Below are 20,747 nucleotides of genomic sequence, written 5' to 3'. Positions count from 1 at the left end.
CTTCTTTTGAACAGGCTGGTTGCTCACTAAAAATGCATCCCTATCTGGGGAATTGATGAAGAAACAATGCCAGGAAAATTGTGCCTGTGGGATCAGGCAGAGAGTGCAGAGCTCCTGCTGCCCAAAGGAGCCTCCAAAGTGCCTGGATTGGAGCAGGGAATGCTCTTTGTGGGGAGAAGGAGAGGCTGTGGTTTGTTTTTTCATCCTTGGGTAAACCCAGTGTCAATCCAGGCACTAAGACAGTTGTTTATTTAAAGAAGGGGAACTTCAGCAACAACTTGGTGCAGTCTAGCAAGGCTGTCACCAAGCAAATCCCTGCACAGCAGAGCAAGCTGCAGTGCTAGGAGGTACTGAAGAGTTCTGGATGATGGATGATGCTCACTTTGCTCCAAAACCTGGGAGAAAACTCTGGTTTAAACAAAGTTGCCTTATGGAAAAATATTTATGCTAATACATACATATATATATAATGCTAATATATATATTTATGCTACTATGCAGGGAGAAAGAAAAGCACCAATTAGCTGGAGATAAGCATGGTAGACAATGGCAAGAAAAAAAGGAAAATATTTTTTTTCTTCCATTCTTCTTTTTTTTTTCCTTCCTTTTTTTTTGTGTTCAAGTAGTATAGTGAATTTTCTTCTTCCTCTGCTCCATGGTATGGATATAATTGAAAAGGAGGGGTAGAGAGTCTCTGGTGAGGATTTTTTTTTTTCCTTTAAATTTATTGCACTACGTTTCAGGTCTGCCTTAGAGCAAAACTGCCTGTACCACTTTTCTGTGCCAACTTCCAGCACTCAAAGCATCCCTTTTGGTTTGACAAAATACTGAAGTTTGAGAAAGTATAAAATAAGTAGGAAAAAGCTTTTGAGATTCACATTAAACTTCAGATAACTTTCACTTATGCAGTGATTAAATATTCTGTACTTAATAGCCTTTAAAATTCTTTTACATTAGTAATGTGTAGGAATATAAGGCAAGTCACTGCTGCTCTGGGCCCCAGCTGAATGTGGAGCTGATCAGCCAGGCAGCACACAGCAGGGCAGTGACTGTCCCTGTGGGCTGGGCACTGCTGACCCCCCTCAAATCCTGTGCTCACTTTTGGGCCTGTCATTACAAGAGAAGCATCAGAGGCTAGAGTGTGTCCAGAGAAAGGCAATGAGCTGGGAAGGGTCTGGAGCACAACCCTGATGAGGAGCAGCTGGAGGAGAGGAGGCTCAGGAAGGTCCTTATGGCTCTCTACAGCTCCCTGAAAGGAGGTGCAGCAAAGGAGGACTTTCTTCCCAGGTAACAAGAGACAGCAGAAGAGGAATTAGCCTCAGGTTGTGCTAGGTGAGGTTTAGATTGGACATTAGGAAAAACATCTTCACTACAAGGGAGGTCAGGCTTTGGAACAGGCTGCCCATGGAGGTGGAGGGGTCAGCAGCCCTGCAGGTGCTCAAAGGATGTGTGGATGTGGCACCCTGGGACAGGGTTTAGTGGTGAACACAGGGTGCTGGGTTAATGATTGAACTTGATGATATTAGAGGATTTTCCTGTAGGTTTAGAAGGGATTGCAGGTGACCTTGCCCCACGTAAGTCACAGTTGTACTAATCACCCAAGAGGAATAGCCCTCAATGGGTTGCAGCTGTGACTTAAAAAGATAAGTGTGGTAAAAGGGGTGGGCTGGCTGGTCAGGTGGATCTTGGAGGCAGAGGGCCTGGAGTAAGAGAACCTTGAGTGGGAGGTAGAGGAGCCCTGAGGAAGAAGGAACCATCCAAAGTCACAAAGAAGAAAACAAGGAAGAGAGCTGCTGCAGCAGGATATCTGCTATGGGGATGTTCTGTGTCTGATGGAGTTAGAATCTGCTGTTGGAGCCTGCAGCCATAGCTGAACTCAGTACAGCCATGGTCAGTCTGTAAATCAACACTGCAGTCATGGCACAGCAGGAAACCCATGGTCAGAATCTGCAGCTGGACCCTACAGTAGGAGCTTGCTGTGGACAGTCAGGATGGCTGAGCTGTGAAGAGGAATAAACCAGGACTCTTTTCATGTTGTTAAATGCGAATCTGTGTTTTTGCTCATTTCTATCCCCCATGAGAGGTCTGCTGCAACATTTTTCAACCTAAAATAGTCTCCACCTCATTTGGGGAGTAGTTTCAGGGTAGTGAGCTCAAGGGCATGGCTCGCTCTCAGATAACAGATTTATGACAAGGGGGAAAGGCATCCAATGAACAGATCACATTCAAGATGACCAAAGACTTTTAAAACAGCAGAATGAAGAGGATTACCCAAAGTGCCCTGGTTAAGTCCCTTCTCCTTTCTTTCAAATTTCTTCACAGCATATGAGTTGATTTTAAGCCAGAGAACTATCTCCAAATCCTGGGACCACAAAGACATACTGAGAAACTCCTACTGCTCCTCTTGACTAGGTATACCTCTGACAAAATATGTCTCAAAACTTTCCTTATGCTGTTTTGGTGATTTTTCTTGCAGTGACTACACTACCTTTCTATTTATTGCAAAGCCTGAATGAAAGAGAAATACAGTTGGGAACAATTAATCAGAAGCAAACTGAAGCATTGAGAACTCCTGAAAAAGAGAGTGCCCCCAAAATATAAATCAAACATTACCTTTATTAGATATTTTTTAAATTATGGCTTAACTAGGCTAAAATTAAAAATGGACAGAAAATATACTTTGTAAAATGAGTTTCCCAAAACATTGTCTGGAAACAGATGACAAATCATCTATTTCAGGACTCTGAATGAAATCACATTGCTCTGAAATATATCCAAATGATCAGCTCACTGATAAGAGCAGTGAAGAAGGGTAGAAAACTTTTGTCATTTCAATATGTTGAGGAGAAGCTGGTCATTTTTCTGTGTGAGAGGCAATGTTACAGGTGGGGCTGGGAAGGGATGTGACCATACAAAAGAGCAGTCTGCAGGGTTTTTCAGACATGTGTTCTGCACAGCAGAGTGTTTGCCTTATATTCCATTTACTCTGCTCTATACATATGACACAGTGAGTGGTTTATGAAGTGAAAGGGCTGCTTTCAGCAGGTCAGGTGTGGCTTGTGGTAGGATGGCAAGGGTGGCACAGAGCTGCCCATCTTATTCTGAGGCAGGTGTGGCAGCTTTGTTCAGCTTGGTGATCTGCTCGGGTGCCTTGGGGCAGCCAGCTGGACACTGGCACAGTGCAGGTGCAGCCACATTGCAACTGGACCTGGACATATATCAAATACCCAGGCCCTGTTCCTCCCTCCAGAGGGCCAACTCGAGTGCCAAAATGAAGGCAGATGGTGCAGTGGAGTGGTTGATCAGGAGTGAGGAGCCAGAGCTGAACCTGGGAGCTCCTTGCTGTAACAGTGCAGTACCCAGACAAGTCTCTGCAGTGACTGGAGGGACACTGGCATCTCTGAGCCATTCAGAGCAGGAACTCAGGCACACAGAACAGGCAGGTGCTTTGAAACTGCTCCACTCCAGTGCCAGTAGCATCATAAGCTTCTTCCAGCACCTACAGCTCTAAACAGCTCTACAGCTGTTGAGTTAATTTCTGCTCTCCTCAGTGCAGCAGACTATGGATATATTTTCCTCAGAAGTGCAAGGCTCATTTTACAAGCTCCTCCTCCCCAACGAGAAATGCTGGGAGCCTGAAGGGGCAGCAAATGAGCCTTATCTTTCAAGTCTGTTAACATCTCCATTTGTGCTAACACTCAGTGAGTTCTGGAGTTTCCGGCTACTCTGAAGGCCAGACAGCTTCACTTGTGCCAGTGGTGCTTCTGGAAGTGTCTGCCCCCAAATCCCTGCAGCTGCACATGGAAGTAATTCAGTGAGTACTAGGATTCTGTATATCCACAAGGTCCAGGAGATTACTTATGGACAAGACCCACTACTGCACACCTCTTCTCCAAAATGTTTCCAAAGTATGTGTGAAGGTCTGGAGATAAATTCAAAGCATGTTTGGGTCTGACACATGTCTGGAAAGTTGGAAACTACTTTATGGCTGTAATTGCTTAGTGGTGCCATGAGTCCAGGGCTATTTCTGAAACTGAGGTACAGGATATGGGGAGAGAGAGTGCAGCTTCAAGCAATTTTTTCTTTGGGGAAAGCTGTTTTGTGAGGGTCTCATTGTTTTCCCCATTGGCACACATTGCAACTCCCACACCCCAGGTTATCCTTTGTTTTGTTGTGCTAACACTGCTGCATCTAAGGCTGCATTTTAACATTAATTAATGCAACTGTACATGTATGTTTTTATGTGAAAGGATTAAAAAGAACCCTAGAAAAATCCCACAGAGGTGTAGTCCACATGCCAGGGTTATGTGATTGGGATAAAGGAGTATAAAGAAAATGAATAATAATTAACTAAACTAAAATAAATACATTTGCATTTGCTTTTAAAGAAAGTTTAAAAATTGGATGAAATATTCTTGCTGTGGCAAAACACTGACTAAACCCAACTACTTCTGGAGGGCCTGGGCTAAAGAGTTAATCTAATGCTTGCTATCTCCTTGTGAAGATGAAAAAGAAGTAGAGTTCACATGACAAAAGCATCTGTGGATTGCTGCACTTGCTTTGAAAAGTCAGTATCACAGCATAGCAGCACAAGCAGCAAGTGGGCAACAGGGATAAAGAAGCAGAAAAAACTTGTGGGAAGAGCCTCACATGAGAAACCAGTGGCAGGAGTTGGGATGAGGACACCCAGCAGGTGTGTAAACATACCCTGTACAGGAAGGGAGTTGTCAGAAGGAGTAAGTAGAGTAAATTCTTTCAGTTTGAGTGTGGTCAAGGCCAGTTTAAATCCAGGGAGGCCTCCCTGCCCAGCAGCCCAAGCTGGCATTGGTAGGCAGGCTGTCCAGCTCAGGGTGAAAGGTGCTTGGGCAGACACACAGCAAATATACTTTCCTGTAGCAAGGAAAGGGGTTTGACTCACATCTGTTTAGTCTGAGGGGGACGCTGGTTTTCCTGTTGGGGATTTTTCTCTCTTTGAGGAGCAAAGCTCCTCTCCTGCCTGGTTAAGCCTATGTTACTCATTAGTTGGAAGGATGCACTGCAATTCATTGCCCACCTACTCAGTTCAGCACTTTCTAAAGACAGGACATAATCTTCTATTTCCCTTGACAGATGCTTTAGCATTTCAGGGAAGACACACTGAACCCAGACCCAGGTCATGCAAGAGCTGGCAGGGGCTGTAGTTATTATTCAAGATGGAGGAACATGCTCATTAACAAGGCAAACAGTGAAGGAAAGCTGCTTCATCTCACAGTTTCTGTGTCTGCATTATATTAAGTAGCACTCCAAAAGATGCTGGAAGTATTCATCATGCCAGTTAGGCTTTCTGCTCTGATTAGAGAGATTTGTATTCCTCAAGACAGTGAGCTCATGAGGATCTTTACGGACTTTTCTTCATAAGTGGATTTCTTACATTAAGCAGATCTTTGCATCTGTAAATTTGCCAAAGTAGCCTGAGTTTGTTATAATTATTTATCACAAAATGCAGTTGACCTTGTCTACAGGGGCTGAGGCCCAGATTCTCCTGGCTTCTGAGGAGGATGGTGCTCTCATCCTATGTTTAGAGCAAAACAAATATATTTCAGTTCCATTTAATCACACTTCTATTAAATCTTTCCTATGAAAATGAATTGCTTTGTAGACCCTTGAGGCATTTACTCTTTGTGGCAAAACTGATTAAAGACATTAGGTATGGGATTTTGATTCTGATGATAGATGAAGAAAAAATATCTCGTTCAGTGGTGGCAACAGACTTCCTCAGCTGGTCTTAGTTGTGATTAGAAGCAATTCTCTTTTATCTTTTGTGCTGTTATACTGGTGACATTTTGTATGCTTGTGCTTCCAGAGCTGGTTTATAATCTGTAATGAAACTATTTTATAATCCCTATTCTCTTATAAACTGTATGTAAATAATTTTATTTGGATTTTCTCATTCATAAAGATAAATAAATGAGGAATAGGGTCCTCATAGGTGTATTCCCTAAACACCTCTGCATCTTCATCCTTTTCTTATTCTTCCTTTGTGTTGATATAACAAGATTTCAGATGGTATATGGCCCACTTTTCAAGTATCTGTTTAAAATCACATACAGATACACACTACTGACACAAAATTGATTTTTATTTTTTTTATAGTGTATTGAAGCAGCATTCAGTTTGATCATAAAATGGATTCTTGATAATTTTCTGTGATGGGGATTTCTCTTGCATTAAAAACATTCTATATGTGTTTGTTTTTTAAGCACATCCTGATTTCAAAGGGACTCAGGGGCTAGAGAGCCTATGTGGTGTAGAAAGCTCTTTGGTTTTTTAAATACCAAATAAATACCAGGGTTTAAATAGGTCTGCAGCCATTAATCCATAATTTAGATTATAGCACAGGTGCCTCGTATTAGTAACTGATTTGCTTCATTCCAATTCATGTTGAAAATGAATTTATTTTCTCGTCATTTAGTGCAAACTGAAGTAAAACTGAGTTTGCCTCAATGAGATTTCCTTACAAAATAACATATAACATTAAATGTGAATAAATGAATAAATGTGAAAGTGGAATGCGATTGCTGTGCTTTTTCAGCAGTTTAACCTCAAGTAGTCATAAGGTGATTTTTTATTTAGTTCCGTTTTAAAATATTTATGCAGAAATACTCATGGAGAAGCAACATTTCATTCAAAGAATGGCTGGCAGTAAGGGGTAAGTTGTGCATTAAAAATAAATTAGAACACAATACTCCTTATACAAACACCAGCAAAATTAGGAATGCTAAGGACATAATTTTGCAAAAATGTACATCTGCAACAATCTCTTGTGGTGTATATAGTAGGTGAAGTCTTTTTTCTACAGCTGCTTATCTGTTATTTGCCATTTCTTGCTGTAAGGGGAAACCAGCTGCTGAACCATTCAAATCATCAGCAAGGAATGAAGTCTTCTGTGCATGTTTTCTTTGTTTGGAAGGTGTCTCTTTGTGCTGTGACTCACACCACTGTCATTTCCCCACCTCAGTGCTGTGAGGAGCTGCAGGCCAGGATCACAGCCTCTTGTGCAGCTGCCTTACCTACAAAAGGGCCTCTCCTGGTTCAAATGTGTAACCAAAACTCTCATCCTGGAAAAGCTTAGAGCCATGCAGTGACACCAGCCTGGTTAGTGGTAGGCAAGGAAATGTCTTTGATGGTTTCCTGGGTAGGTGAACTAAGCCAAAGGGAATAGAGGAGAGCAATAACAAGCAAAAAATAAACACTAAACCAAGGCTTAATCACAGGCTGGCATCATCACAAACACAGAAGGGCCCAGGACCTGGAGATAGAGGATTTCTTTATGAGTGTAAATATTTTGTTATGGCACACCTACTGAGTAGTGATCAGACTGAATATTGTACAGACCATTTTCTTTAAGTTTTAAACCACCCTTCTCCATCTTAAATCAGCTCTGGTGGCATAATCTTTTTTCTAAAATCATTTGCACAGAAAATAAAATGCACATGTGTACGAAGTAGAAAAGAAACAGAAAGTAAGGGAAGAGCAATTTCAGCTTGTAGTTCTCAAACATGGAAAGCAGTTATCTGCATCCATCAGAAAAAATGTGATGGAATATTTAACTTGATACCAAAAATAGGTAAAGGGCATAAGGTACTTGGTACCAAAAATAGGTTCAGGACATAAGATTTTAGTCTCAAAGCTGTGCTTCCTTCCACTGCACTTCTGCAGAGGACATTATCTGGGTATGTTTATAATTTATATAAATCTATATATTTAAAGTAATTGAAATTTTTCTGTGTAGACTCAAGCAAATTGGACAAGGTGTTCCTTACTTTTAAATGAGTGGCCATTGTCTACCATTTATTATTTTTCATGTGTTAAAACCTTACAGCAGGTAGACAGTGGAGAGATAGTTTTTGGGATTACTGCAGATGAGACTCAAGGGGATGGGCACTGTATGTGATAACAATAACAGTGGGAAGAGAGGTCTCAGTGCTTCTCCTTACCAGGTCTCAGTGAAGTTGTCATAGTTCAATACTTTGCAGCTTTCCCCACCTGAGGAATATAATGCATTGGGTTCTGCCTGGTGATGACCTCTGCACCAGAGCACATTGTCTTTTATTTCTGAATTGCATGTACTGGGAGTTCTGTGTGATGCATTCATAATTCCTCACACTCTTATTTTCTTGGAGACTGTTCAGTAGACATCTTATAGACATTATTGATTTTGTGTCATGGGATGTACTATATCAATTCAAGGAAAAAAAAAGGAGACATTCAATAATCTTATTCTAATCTTGACAGACCTTATCTATTTGAAATTAAGTATAAGGTCATCCACCCTTTGTTGAGACTGAGTCAAGAGTTCTTTCTTTTGCAAAATGCAAAATATTTCAGGTATGGGACTTAGGTTATCCCTAGACTAATAATGATTTCTTTTTTTTTTCATATCTCTTATATTAAAATGTTCAGAATATTTTTTCCAGTAAGCTTAATGCTTCAGGGGAATTGAAAACAAGCAATAGCCTGTGATCATCTGCATTACTGTTAAACTAATGGATATTCATTCACGAGGCAAATGGAGGAAAAGGTCACATGAATTGTCATTTCTGAATCTGTATTCTGATACAGTTAAAGTACCTCCCATGAACTTCTCGGAGGAAAGTGAGCAATTTATTGCCTCAATCACTTTGGAAGGTATGGAAAATGGTTAAATTAGGTACTGGAAAATGTTTTAGCTGACCAGAGAGTTCTTTTTCTTTTGTTCATAATGGACACTCATAACTCATTCTGTTCAGTTTACTGAAAATATTGGCATTTTTGGTCCTCTCAGTACGGAGTGTTTCTTGCATGCATGTGAAGTTGATTTTTACTCCCATTTGCCCCCAAAAAATGGCTCCAAAAATATTTTTGTCAAATCTCTTCCTAGTCCCCCATCCCAGCTGATGCCAACCAAAAAGGATGAGGTGCTGATAGTATAGAGGGAGGTGCTGTCTCATGCTGCTCTGGGGGATCTCCTGGAGCAGGCAGAGTTTGAATTTTGTCAGTTGCTGACTGTTGTGGTGAACTCAGCTGAGACCACTTGCTCTGTGAGTTGATAGGGTCAGCAGTTAGAATAGTTTGTGAGTCATGGGACTGGTATGGGGATTAGAGGACCAAACAAGTCCAAGTTTAAGCATTAGAAACTAAGGGCCAGAAGCAAACCATGTTTGGATGAGCTTTGAAGGGGAAGGAGGGATCCACAGTGAGGCCTCTAAAGTCAGGACAAAACCAGCAGGCTGTAGACAGCTCTGCAGCTGCCTGCATGAACCAGCTACTCCAGCTTTGCTAAAATCTGTAATTAGTGTTGTCTCCCTCAAGACAGTTCCTGGTGGGGTGGCTCTTGAGCAGGTGCATCTCCAAGCACCCCTCAGACACAAGGGTGCCTGGCTTTGCCAGACCACTCATGCCATGTCTCACCATGCAGACCTGGCATTAAAGATGCACCACAGGTGTCTTGCAGTTCTGTTGGTACCTGTAAGGATTAGATACCCTAGATGGATGAGGGCCAAGCCTCAGATTTCCAGCTATTGAAAGAATGATTAAGAGTGCTGGAGTAGTTGAAGGAATCAATGGTAATGTCAGGAAGTCATGAGGAAGAATTCTTGGTCAGTGAAAACCAGAGGTGAAGAGTAAAGATCTGCTTTGGTGGTTAACAGAGATGGTGATTGCTGGTTCTGTCTGCAACAATCAATGGCACCTGAAACATGTGAAGGAATCATCCACATCTGGCTGAAGATCACAGCTGAAAGTGATGGAAGTAACTGCAGCTACCAGAAGCAGTGAACTGTGCAGGAAGTGACATTATTGGGTAGTCTTGATTCTTAAAATGACAGGCTGATTGTGCATCAATGCAATTTATGAAAGTAAAATTTGAAATTTGTTGCATTGTGATTAATGTGTTTGTGTGGGTGACAAGTGGGTGTTGTAGGAGTTGATGAATTCATTCACATTAGTGCAGATTTCCTCTGTCACTTGTAGATTGATACTTCACCATCTAAAGAGCAAACAAATTCAGGTTGGTTTTTTGGTTTTGTTTTGTTGGTTTTTTTTTTTTTTTTTACTGTGGATTCCCTTACACAACATCCTGAAGAATTACTGAATTCTGTGCTCTCACACTGCTTTGTGTTTAAAATTACAGGCAGCAGAGGCAATCCATTTTCTTGTTCTTTTGCTAGGAACGATTCAAATTCCCAGTTTTCCTCTTCCTTGCTCACAGTCCAGCACAAGATTAATTCCCACAAATGCTATCACTGAGAAACAAAAGTGATAGATTTTGGCTACTACTCATAATTTGTGCAGCAGTGTACATACCAAAAGCACTCACTAACAGCTTGGAGGCAGCACTTTTTGTGTGTCCAAGGAGAGAAAACAGAATCACATTTTAGACCACTGAATCCATGTCTCTCCCCTGTAAAAAGAGTGGGGAATATTGACTTGGCATGAGATCTTAAAGCTGGAGAGGAAGCTCTGCTGATTTCCCTGATGGTGCCAGTTTAATGCAAAGATGTGACAACCTGATCTGAGATTTGAAAGCAATACAGGCACAGAGAGAGGCAGCATTTTACTCTGTTAACTGATGAGATGTGTGTTTATGACATCACACAGCCTGGTGACTTCAGGAAGCCAATACTGGTGCTTCAGGTCAGTAGAGGGGAGTGAAGGGGAGTCTCTTCTTTGAGGATGCAGTGATTGATGGCCAGGGAAATTCATGGCAGGAGTCTCACTGAAGAGAGGCAGCTCTATCAGCACATCAGTCAGCTGAGTTTATAACTGATGGCATGGCTGGAAACCACTGTGATTCATGACCAGCAATATTCATGCAAAGAGTGACTCTTTCCTTTCAGGGAAAAGGTCCAGAACCTGCTTTAAACTGCACATGATTGTGATTAATTGCTTAAGAAGATAAATGGTGAGTGGGTGCCTGACACTAGTGCTGTTTTGAGTAATCTATTTAAGCCACTTTCAGAGGAACAGGAAAAAGAGGAGGGAATAGATGTCTGAGCACCCTTGCTTGTCAAATACCTCCCACATACTCTAAACAGAACAATAAAGTCTGTACAGGCACTTCAAAATTGCTGCAATGAGTTTTGACTGGCCAAAATTTTGTTATTTTTTATTGCTCTCCAACCTTTTGGCTGCTCTGGGTACATCTGATATTTTGTTGCATCTACAAGTTTTTGTGTTCAAAAATCTCAGACAAAAATGTGAGAGGAGGAGGGAAGAAAGAATGGGTGATAAGAAGTTGGCAGAAAGTATAGGATAAAAAGCAATGCTGAGTAAGTGTCTATATCTTACTTCCTAGGAGAGCTGGAAAAAGTAGCGGATCTCCAGCTAAGTGGATGGGATGAAAACCAGCACTGTGCAGTGCAGAGAGGACTTCAGCAAAGCTCTACCCAATCAAAGAGATACACTCCACACTTAGAAAACAGATCAGAATTATTTGGGATGGATTCATTTGGAAAATGGGGAAATTCTTGTAGGAATGATAATTGGCAGTAATGAGAGCACTGTTTAGCCATCCCAAACCATCCATTGGACTCCTTCCAATCCTATTCAAAGGATATCATAATTTTCAGCTAGTTCTTACCATTAAACTAAAAATCCTTTTGCCCCTCCTTTGTCATGTCCTCATATCACAACTTTAATCTAGTGAGTAAAGCCATCCACTGAAGATTCCTCTTCAGTAACAAATATGAATATGCAACTTTTCCTCTCTTCCCACAACAATCTTGTCTATGAAGTGTTTCAGATGATAAGTTTCAGTTTTTCTGCCAATATTCTTAAACTGGAGCATTGTTTTTTATTAAAATACTCTGCTAGAAAGAAATACAGACATAGCTGATAATATCTGTCATCAGCAGGTAGTATCCAGGAGCTGAGGTCATGGACTAAAACTTCATTAGGCTCTGTCTTTTTAAGACGGTGAGAGGAAAAAAGCTCAATGCATAGAAAAATAGGATATATGAACAGTGAGTTCAAGTGAGGCTATAGTAATGTTTAATTGCTGCTGCTTCTCATAGAAAGAAATATTTTTAAAAGCTGTATTTAATGCAAAGCTACTGTCCTACATTTTTGTCTTCTTTTTCATTAAAGATAGAGAAAATACTTCTGTGGTTGCAAAAATCTGTTCCCTCTCAGGAGCTGTGCTTTCCTTTGTAGAACCAGCTTTAAAAATGTACCCTGCATGTCCTACTAAGAGATGTCTTTTGGAGATCCTATGTGTGCTTAGGAAAATCACACCCTGAAGCTGAAGCTCTGAGTAAGGATGCAGTTGAATCTGTAGTCTGGAGCCTGTTCTTATTTAAAAGCAATTTTTGTTCTGTTGGCTTTTAACATGAATACTGCCAATAAATCATTTGATGCAATTTTCTTTTCAAGAGATATTCCTCTTAAGATCCCAGACTGAGCCCTATTTCCAGTGGGCTTCTAAGGAGCCAGTCATGTTTTACTGAGCTGTGAACCAGCTCTGCTGCCAGTGGAGGTGTTGGGAGAAGAGATAATTAGAAAGAAATAAGAAAATCACCCTCACAAAATGCCAGTGGCTTTAATGAGGTGAAGGTGCTCCACCCACTGAGCTCAATAATTTTCCATTTTATCTTAAGAGAAGCTGCATTGTATGTTATTTTCCACAAATAACACTTCATTTGTTCTCTGGTGCCACTTTCCTCTCCTGTCTCTTCCAAGTCAGAACAGTAATATAGTAGACAAAAAGTTACATTAGAAATAGCATTCTGTACACAGATACCATTTAAGGTACATCTAATACGTATTGTGTAGCAGATACAAGTTTTCTTTACTCATGATTTAGGCTGGGTGGTAAAAACTGTTCCAACCCTGTATTGTGGCACTGTATTGAAATTAGTGAGCCTATAAAGAGCATGGGTTTCTTTTTTGAAATCATATCCTTCGCCTCATATTTATACTTTCTCCTTTATGAAATGAAATGGAATCTTTGGAAACAGTCTCTGCTGATATTTCTGAAGGCTTATATATGTTGGAAATCTTGTGAGAGTAGCTGCTCATCTGAGTTTTCAGAGAGGCAAGAAAAATTGTTCTTGCAGCTGAGTAAAAATTCTAGGTCTTATTTGATGAAGAGTTAAGACAAACATAAATGCTATTTGTCAAATTCAGGATGATTTTCCTCCACCAAACATTAAATGCCCTAGTGTGGTGACCTTAATTACTGGCAGTATCAACAAAAGTTGGATTTCAAAAAGAAAAGGAGTTTGAAGAATTCTGCAGTGCCAGCTCCTGTACCTGCCAGCAAAGCTACTCACTCTTCCCTCCAGCTGTGCTCCCTCTGTGTTTGCAGTAGATAGCCCTGCCATTGTCATCTCACCACTGCTTTGGCTTCTCTTCTTCACCAGCTGTTACTCACTTTCCAAAATTAAAAACCCCTACAGTCACAAATGAATGTTGAAATGGTTGTTCCTTTCCCCTGGCTCACTGTTATTCAGTCACTACTTTTTAAATCCCCTCCTTTTCCCTCCTTTTCTCTCTGTCACTTTCAAATTCATAGAGTGACCAAAGTCTGATCAGTCCCCTCATTCTCTAGCTCATTTTAAGTGCCATAAAAACCAAAGCCATCTCTATCTGATGTTTATCAAATGTGATTTTATTTCATCAGATCTTCTGATTAGAGAAACATTTCTTTGCATAGGTCAAACAAGGCTTAGACCATTTAGTCCCATGAGCCCTCTTGTGCCCAGCAAACCTTAATGTACCACAGATGAAGAGTTAATTAGGTATGTTACTGTGGAGATGAAAACAAAGGTAATCTGAGAAAATTTCCATGCATGAAGTAGATAATTTCTTTCAGTTTCTCTAATTTCTGGTACCTACTTATATTAGTCACATTGAATTAAGCATTTGGTCATGTATGCAGTTTGGTTAGTGCTTGTGGGATTAGTCACTGTGAGCCACCAATTTTCTGCCCCACTCATATTCATGTGACTGGAATGCTGTAAGAATCTACTCAAAGTTTTGCATTATCTCCCATTAATACAAAAATACTGGTAGAGCTCAAGGCTTAGAGACAGGCAATTTTATTTCTTTTTTCATACTCTGTTAGAGACAGACTTGTTTGCTTCTAAAATTTTTTTTCTACATTATAACAGCAGACAAGCAAACTATTTTGGACAAACTCAGAATCTGTGTGGATCAAAAGATGAACCTCTGCACTTAGTATGAGTATTTAATAATTTAGGTATAACAGTTACACATCATATGCTCCTTCAAAGGCAGTAGTTTGATAGTTGTTAAAAACAGCTCTTTTGTTTGTCTCCAATTATAAGTATAGCTCAGTAAGTTGTTTCAAGGCTGTGAGAGACACAGCACTCACCAGGATGATGGTGCAGAATTTTTCAAGCACAGTGATAAACAGTGTCTCCCCTAAAGCGCTTGCAATCAAAATAAAAGATTATGTGCTAAGGATTATCAAGACTGGCAAGCTGGATGTCCAATTAAATTGATTGTTTCTCATTTTGTGAAAAGGATCTGGGCTAAAACCAGATACTCATAATATATATGCCACAATGCGCTGCTAATTGGATGTCAAAATTTTTCTGTCATTATGCTTTTGACCAGATCAAGTTAATGATGACCTAGTGGTAAAAAGTTCTTCGTGCTATTTTCCCAATTCATTTGCACAGCTTGCAGAAGAACACTTTTGCTGTTATCAAGGCAATAACTTTAAAATTTTCTACCATAACTTAAAGTATCTCTGATAATTACACAAGAATGGCAATCATAGGCCAGAGAGACACTTAAGGTCAATATGATCGTCTCTAGCAAGTTCACAAATTCCTGTTGTGCAAGACATTTATTTTCCCTCAGAAGTTTCCTTTTGCTGGGAACAAGAGCACTCTGCTTCCATGTATTCTGATTCCTGTAGAAAAGGTATTTATTATAGGGTCTGAAAAGAGACCTTACATTCTGTGAAAACAATTTAACAAAATGAGCCTCCATGACACACATTGCTGTTCTTGGAGATAATGTCTTCATGTTAACCTTTTACTTTCCTGTTTGTTCTGTCCAGGGCCATGAATATTTTTGAGATGCTATTTGGTTCAACCTACTGGACTATTTTCAAATCTCAAACTTAACACCAGTTTCCTCCAATTTTCCCAGCTCTGAGTGTTCAACTGCAAGGTTTCATTATCTTTCTTCTTGCCATGAGTGCAGGATAGGCCTCTCACATGAAGAGGAAGAGCAAACTACAGCATCTGTGCCTCAAACTGGAAAGCAGCAGTGGAGTTTAGTAATTTGTGATTCTCTGAGTGGAGCTTAAGCACACTGGGAGGGAAGAATGCCACACAGTACTGGTGAGAAGAAAAAGATGGCATTTTATTGCCTGCTTAAGAGTTCAGACAAGATCCCAACTGCCCTTTGGCCATACAGTTGACTGTGAAATATGAGTTAGGAAAAAAGTCAGTTTTAACTGCGTGTCATGGAGCACAGCTTCTCTGCAAGAGACATGGAGCAGATGCATCATGGCATGTTTGAAAACACTGCAAAGCCTTGGAGAGTTGAAATCTAACAGTGAGAAATAAAGCATTGTCTATTTCTATACATAAGTAGGCTAAATACTGTGGACAGCTTTAGAAAACTGGTGATGTTGGCATTGTCTTCTATAAATGCTCTTTTAAATAACCTGTGTATTGGTACTACATGTTCATTCATTCACTTCCATAATCTCATCTGTTTCATCAGGATTTTAATCATCCTACAGCAGAGAGACTGCTTTTTTTCTCACTTACTTAAATCTTTTTTTTTCTGAATATGCTGGCAATGATGGTGATTGAGTCAGTACCATCAATATAATCGTAGAAGGTCTGTGGAAATTTAAGGTCCATTTTTTTCTCTTTTTACAGTTCCCTCTAAATAAGAAAATATACCAGGTGGAAAAGGAAAAAAAAAAAAAAGGAATACATTACAAATTTACTTTCTAACAGGATTTTTTGCTTTCAAAACCAGAGGGGCAGAAGGAGGCATGGTTGTAAACAATAGGATGAGAAGGCTTACTGAAAATAACATGCAGTGTTGTTTAGTGTCACCAAAAAAGTGAAAGGCAGTTATCCTTCAGCTGGATTGAAATCACTCTAAAGAAAGCTACTATCAGAGAATTGATCAATCCCATGCCTCTAAGTAGTGCTTCATGAAAATTAGGATGGGAAAATTGGAAAAATCTTTCACTGTTTCTGTTTTAGGTATTAAAAGATATAAGTCAAGATAAACAAATGGAGACTTTGTTTAATGAAATTGATAATAGCAAACAGAAGGGAATTTTGTAGATAGTTTAGTGAGCTGCACCATTTATTCCAATGTGGTTTGTAATTATTCAGTTAGATGCCTTCATTATCCCAAGACATCCTTAAGAACGATTTTTTTGTTAGCTGTTTTTGGGTATATATGGATGATGTTAAAGATATAATGCATTTGGATCCAGCTAAATGAGCAGATATTAAAGAATATATTTTATTCTGTGCAGATTATCAATTATTTTAAAAGAAAACAGTGGAGAGAACCCCTCAATTTTTGCTTATTCTTCACGATCTGCTAAGCTAAAAGAATGTATAAACCTAATGAATGTAAATAGAGAAGCTCTAATAATACTACTCAGAAACAAGAAATGTTAAGCCAGCTCACAGCAGACTGCTATAAATTTCTCCTCATGTAAGGAGTGAGTAGAGAGAGCTAGAGGCTGGAAACACCATATAAAAGTTTCAGTGAAATACTTGTGAACATTGTCCTAAATGGAACAGTGTTATAATTATTCTCACAGGTACTAGGATACCATGGCAATGAGCACAGAATCACAGTAAAATGGGAAAAAGGGTCTCTAGAAAGTGCAGTGGCAATGCAGCTCAATCAACTGTTTCTAAGGCTGTGCTCTTTTGTATTGAACCAACATAAATGCTAAAAAATATTCCACAAGCCCATGGTGTGTCCAGCACATTTGTGCTACTTTAGTGAATTGGTTGTCTGTAGGCACTGTTTCAGACAGGGTAAATTTTAAGGCTGAGAAAATATTTTGGAACTGCAATTTATTTAGTAGATCAGATTTATTTTTCTCTTTGTGAATGTTCTGCAAAACCATTTCACCTCAAAAAATCCTGATTATTCTGCTGCTCTGACCTCCAGCATGGGGCTGTCCTGGCTTTTGGTGCATATTTCACTTCTTGGTACTCAGGCTGGCAGCTGTCTCTCAAACCAGAGGCAGATTTGGCTCTGGTCTCAGCTGAAAATATTTTTCTTTCCATTCTCTAATGCCAATGCAGATCAGCCTTCAGAGAGATTGGCCCATAATTGCCTTCAGAAAGCAGTCCTGACAAAATGTGCTATTAAACAAGGGCATTCACTGCCACTTTTCTGTCCTTCCTGGGCTGAGCTGTCACTGAAGCTTTTCTGCAGCAAACCAGCCTGGCCAGCCCTCACCACTGCAGGGACCCATTGCTCTCTCCTGGTCTGTTCTCCCTTTCTACCATTTGAAAGAAATGTTGAACCTCTCTCGTATATGCAAAATCATTCTGAACTCGTTTCCCCTGCCATGAATTCCCATGTTTCTTTTAGTTCTCCATTCATGTCTCAGTAATACATACTCTTGGAGATTGAAAACCAGGAAAATAAGTGAGTTGTAAGCTTGGCCACGGAAGGTTATGGGGATATTTGTCTATATGTGCAAAGACTTCTGTGAGAAGAAGGCTCAGCAGAGGAGCTGGCCTGAGACTTCCAGCCAGTGGCAAAGAGAAGCTGGCACGGAGAAGTAGCAGCTGTCACTAAGGGCACTTGCTCATAGGGGATCATAATTCAGGTGGGAGTATTCACTTTCTGGGGAGTTTCATTAAGTTGTTTTAGGTATCTTATTTTATTGATTTGCCAAACCCAACATGGAAACAATTTGGGGACATTGGAAACCAGTGGGACTTTGATTTGCTGAGAGCCAAGAGATTGTTTTATAATGTGCTGTTAATTTGGAGGACTTCTCTTCGAGTTGAAAAATATCTTGCATATTGCCAGTCTTGCAGAGAACTTTCTTCTCTTTGTGGAAAAAACCATGGAAGTTCTAAAAACTCACTGACTACTCAGGTCAAAGGGGAAATGCAAGAAAGACAGAATTAGTAATCTTTAAGGAGAAGTCAGTCATCAATGCAGTTAATAAGCAGCTTTTTGAAGGGTTAGCATCATTGGATTTTTCTCCTTACAAGCCTGTCTTCAACTGCTGGCACAGATTAACCTCTTAAATCCTGTTCAGTAGAAATTATCTATGGCCTTCTGCAAAACACTAGAAATTTAAAGCCAAACCCTATGTATTTGGCTTGAGTTTACCTTTTTTTAATCAGCACCACACCCACCAGAGCAAAAAAAGCTGTGTATGAGTATGTGTTTAAATTATGGAGTGCACAGAAGGTCACAAAGGGCTCAGTAGGTTCAGTAATGTTTAATTTGTATTCTTTGTGTGCCAACAGATTTGTTGACCAGCTTTAGTTCGAATTAAATTGGACAACAACTTGTTTATTCCTGGTGTACTATATTGCATGCACTGAACAGCAGATCTCAGTGTGAACATAAGGTCTGAGCTATATTGTTTAAAAAATGTTAAATTCTGTAGTCATGCTCTAATAGGTTAAATTATGAACTCTGCTCTATTACAAATGTATTGTGAGTTGTAATGCTTCATTTATGTCTCTACTGCAAAGATCAAAGGATATACATCACATTCCAACAACTGGGCTTTTGCCATTAAGGAGTTATGTCTACTGAGATTAGGATCAGAAAGGGATGCTTGTACTGCAAGGTCAGTAACATTGCTAATTTGGGTGGAACCAAGTGCCTGATTCAGGCTTCCCATGAACTGTACATGATGAGCTTTAAAGATTTCAAAGCAGAAAACTGATTATGAATCAAATCCTTAGTTCATAGATCTTAACCATCAAATTTAACATTTTTAATATTATTTTTTGCTTAAAACTCTTTAGTCTGCTGAAATCCAAATGAAAGTATTATTGGAAAATTATTTGTATGCTTGATTGCATCTAATTTTTCAGTGTATAAGTCACTGAAGTAATTTGAAAAAGACAGCCATTACAGTGCAGTAAATCCCAAATGTTTCTTCTAACAGCAACTGCCAGGAACAACTACTGTACTATTTGATCTGTTTAAGATAGATAGGGCTCTCAAATGATCTGTGGAAAACTAGATCTTGAAATGCAAAAGGAAGAAGTATGTGGGTCACATAAAATACTGATGTCTTAATCAAAAAGCAGTGGACACATTACTGAAGCAAATCAAAATAAATCATTCAAGGACTTGGGAAGTGGACTGAACATTGTCAGATCAGATTAAATGTTCCTAAACCATGTCAAGAAAAAAAATTTCTTGTGGGAATTGACCAGAGCGATGCTAAATGGGGCAAGGATTAGCCACATGTGCTTGTATCATGCAAATAGCATTGGACAACTTCAGAATTTTCATAATTTCTGTTTGCTTTGGATAAACAGCTGAAAGCTTAGATGACTATGTGAAGACCATCCAAGTCATTTGAATCTGGAGGAATGAGCTGGAAAGCTTTCAGAGACAGATTTTTCACATGAGATTTCTAGTGCTTACTAGCTCTGGTCTCAGGAAAAACGCTGTAAGAACACTCTGTGATAACATTTTGGTCCTGTTTGGGAAGTATATATAGGGAAAGAAATGTGCATATCTACCAGGATGGGTTCTAGAGATCTTCAAAGTTTAGGAAATGTGGCACTGTTTATTTAATTCTTACTTATTGGAAGGGTGGATTTGAGCTTCTGAGAAGAGTCTTGGCTTGGCTTGTGACTGGCTACAATAGCAAATCTGGTCAACTGTTTCATTGCATCAGGCACAGAAGTATTTCTTACATTGCCTCACAGTGTTAATTGGAAAATGCATTTTTCTAGTCTTTGGTTTTCCTCTTTTTCAACTTTAGGCTCTGCAGAAATTCTGTGAGGAAGATGATTGATTTCCAGGTGTCTGAGTGGTGCTGCTGGGCCACAATCCACACCTCACTTCTCAGCTTGGAGCAATCTGACCTCTGTAAATGCCATTCTCATTTCACTTCCACAAATTCTGCTCATCCAATACTTCTACTCACCCCTTACCAGTTCAGCATAAAGTGTGTGAGGCAGGCAGTGCAGGTCCTGGGAGCCAAGAGCCTGGAGCTGTGCAGCTGGCTGCTCCAGGATCAGCATCCCAGCACAACTCAGACAGCTCTCTAACACTCTCTGTCTACTCTAAATCCTTCCATAGAACTCAGAATTCCTAAGGCAAGGGCATTATAGTCTTTAGTTGAATAGGGATGCTTCCGAAGCTGAAAAGTAAAGAAGTAATATTACTAAAATGAGCAGAAAGTCAGTCCTGAGAAACAGCAGCAGCTCCTGGGCTACACAGCTCCCAGTCAGACCACTGTAATAAAGACAATTCAAACACCTGTGAAGAAAGGGGATCTACTAAGTAACAAAGAAATTAACAGTGGAGAGATCTTAGTCGCTGCCAATAGGGAGTCCATGGGACCCAAAATCGATAGCTGAGAAAATTTGCTAGGTAGAAGACCAAAAAAAAAACCAAAACATCACTACTCTTCTAGGAAATGGGTTATTTTGTTAATAATGCAATGCCATGAAAAGACCTATTGCTCCTGTAGTACAATCAGATGCTGATTTTTATATAAAATTAACTTCTCAGATCTACACAATATTGCTCATACTAAAAGT

Source organism: Erithacus rubecula (genome assembly GCF_903797595.1).
Source record: "Erithacus rubecula genome assembly, chromosome: 1".
In the NCBI taxonomy this organism is placed as follows: domain Eukaryota; kingdom Metazoa; phylum Chordata; class Aves; order Passeriformes; family Muscicapidae; genus Erithacus; species Erithacus rubecula.
The sequence above is the reverse complement of the archived record's forward strand: the minus strand, read 5'-3'. Positions refer to the sequence as shown.